This window comes from Poecilia reticulata, chromosome 10, assembly GCF_904066995.2.
Source record: "Poecilia reticulata chromosome 10, P_reticulata-male-v2, whole genome shotgun sequence".
In the NCBI taxonomy this organism is placed as follows: domain Eukaryota; kingdom Metazoa; phylum Chordata; class Actinopteri; order Cyprinodontiformes; family Poeciliidae; genus Poecilia; species Poecilia reticulata.
In genome coordinates this window covers 11,807,759-11,811,049 of record NC_088839.1, presented here as the reverse complement: position 1 = coordinate 11,811,049, position 3,291 = coordinate 11,807,759, and positions in this window count along the sequence as shown.

The window sequence follows — 3,291 nt, the reverse complement described above, 5'->3', positions numbered from 1 at the left end:
CCTACTCAGGTTATCTTTGCAGGACAGAAAAAAAAAAATGAAATAAATAAAATATGTCCGCTGATTCGAAACGTTTTAAGTGTGACAAATATGCAAAACTGAAGAGATCTGTAAAGGGGCAATTACTTAATCCCAGCTCTGTGCACCGCTGGATCGATTTGCTTCTCTACCAGGCTGTAATCTGAGCCGTGGCATTGCGCTGCCTCTGGCAGATTTCTCTTGCGCCGCTCAGAGAATTTTGAAGTCCGGCGCTTCACCTCGTGTGACCTGGAACTGGCTGTATCGCACTCTTTCTTTTAGCCGTCCTGCAGCAAGTGGACATTGACACACTTGTAGCTGCTGGCAGAATTAGATAGATAAAAACAAAAAAAATAAAATAAATAAAATCAGTAACGCTGCAACCCAGAGTCCGTGTCTCGTTTATCGATCAGGTCATGCACCAGCGGATCTCCATTCGCCTCGGCTAAAGTACTTGGTGCTTCTCTTGATGATGCCCCCAAGGCCTTGTAGATATGGACAAAACTCCCTCAAACCGCAGAGCTGGTGTCGCTTACGAGCCAAGAGGAGGCAAAAAAAAAAAAAAAATGGCAGCAAAACTTTCAAATCTTTGCAACTGCTCAGTGAGATTTACACCACTGCTGCGGAGCGACTTCTTTAGGCCGGGCATCATGCGACAGTGCACAATGTCAAGTTGCTTTTATTGCAGCTTTGCTGGCAAAGCCCAGTCGTGTTTAAAACTGGATCATAGCAGAGCAGAGAATGATGGATGTCGGAGCCGCAATTTCACTGTGTGGTTATTACACAGCCCTGCTTGGAAAGGATCCTTAGGGGCATAAATTCTCTCATACCATTAAGTGAAATGTAATGTTTTAGAGGATATTCATCCAAAAATGAAAAGGGTGTGCTAAAGAGGACGTAGCTCGAAAAAACGATGGTCTGTCTTCATAGAAGCGACATGTCTCCTGACTGTAGTGCGGGAAAGCAGAAAGACACGAGGGAGCTTTTGCCAGATCGGTGCCGAGAGACGCTTTTAATTCCACCTGCCACCGCGTGAAATCGACGCGTCCTCCTTTCAAAGAATTGCACGCAGAACTTTACAGTATCCATTAAACACAAAGAGCATCTTTCAACCAGTCGCGTTGCTGTTGCATCACACGGTTTTAATCTTGGCTAAATATATCGACTCTGAGATGAGAGCAGCGCCGCGTTCTCACAGCTGAAAGCACAAACCCCTGCTTCTCATCTGCCGGGTTTACTCACTTAATTTTTTATTTTTTTCTACTCATTTAAAAGACTCTGGACCCCTCATCTGCATTTATATAAGCAGTCATAAAAGCTGGTTTCTGCTCCTTTTTTTTTGCTTCCTTCTTCCTTGGACAGTCTTGAAGAACAGGAATAGAATTGAGCTGCTGGCAAAGGCCACCTACTCCACGGAGCCAGCAGCTGCATAAACAATGCTTTATTTCACATCCTCCTAATGTTTATTCACTGAGTCCTATCCGTACACTGATACTGCTGAGTCACACCCTCGTTGCGCGCACTCTAATCACTCCGTGCCATAGCAACCGCGACTTAGCAATTGCTAAACCTCTTCCGTTTGAGTGCTTTGGGAAAATGTCATTATTTTGAGTTTATTTGTTTCAAAGTCAGTAAAGTGTGAAGCCGACTGCTCTGCTGGGACTCTGCAGTAGATCTATACCTGCTACCTCTCTTTGAAACCCCACAAAAGCCTCTTTTTGGGATTCGCTGACTCATAGCCTTCAGAGACACAGGGTCATTATAATTGACTTGGACGACATGTAACTTCATGCAATATACAGCAAGTACATTGCATTCATTAAGGTGTCGGCTATTAAAGTTTAATTAGCGACTTATGCGGGGGTATCTGCTGTCGTTCCTGCGCAGCATCCTCCGGAAGAAGCTCAATACGAGTTCTGGGCTCTCTTTCAACTGCACGTCCCCTGAGCTGGTTGGTTTTATACACACAAATGTAGAATTAAAAGACGCATATACAACAACGTTTCTCTTTGAGATGGCATACTACAGATATATTTTTCCACGAATTCAAGACCTTGTTAAGCAGCTTTGTCTCTGTCTTGGCAAAGAGCTGAATGTGTTTCTGTAATCAGAGTTTTTGACAGCTAAACTTTAGGGATTATTTGAAAAATGAAGTGCTCTTCTCTCCCTCAATATTCGTTGCAAACTTCTGTTTACGTTCCGAAGGCACGTCGAGTTTTAATATGCTGGTAAGATAATATGTGAAACAGACAGAACTTCCCTCGGATATCTGGAGCAATATTTAGAGCACCAGTGGGGATCTGTTTTAATATTATTAGGGCAGCATAGAAACAATTTCAGAGGTATTGAATTTTTATGGCGTTTTTATTTTTTTTAAAGCTAAAAATAGCCGCTTTCCACTGAGTGAATAAGAAAATGAGGTTACGCTCACATTTATGGATTGCAGAAAATCTGAAGGTTTCCCCACTATATGCACATGCAATAATCTCAAATAAATACCAAATATAATATCTTTCAACTATCAATTTTGGTAGAGTTACGTGATCATTTTCATTCCATTACAATTTTGCATGATTTTACCAATGCTGTGTGTCTGTAAAGCTGTAGCATTTTTCAGCCAAACACATTGTAAGCTCACCCATTATAACAATGTATGTCAAATTTTGCTCAAAGAAAATGAAACAAAATTAGTTATGTTCATAATTTACTTACAAATGTACAAATTAATTCACGCTAAAATCAATAATGCAATTATTTGTGCAGATTTCCTACGAAAAAGTGGCTAAGTTGTGCTTTAGGTGGTATAAGAACTGAACTGTGCTCTGGCATGTCTGATCTTTGACATCCTATTTACATCTGGTTTGATTGTCTCTTTTTCCTTCTGCTAATGTACTGTTTTTAATGTACTTAACAATAAAGCTGCTCTCATTTACACATTTTCTGTTTCTGTTGCAAGAAAACCTTTTTAACAAGTTCAAATCATTTTAAAAGTACTCATGTTTAATGCAGTCATAAAATTCAGATCTTAGTTGAGGGATGGGGTCAGGATTCAGTTGAGGGATGGGGTCAGGATTCATTTCCTACAAAAATATATGCAAAAAGCAAGAAGGTAGCAAGAACAGAAGAAGAAAAAAAAAACCAACAAAAATATGCCACAAAAGTCTAGAGATCCCAGAGTCCTTGGTCTCAACGCTGCCCAGGACGTAATCAACCCAGAGTCATTTCCCACAATGCCTGAACAGAAAGGTGAAGAAAACAGTCTCATCTAAAACG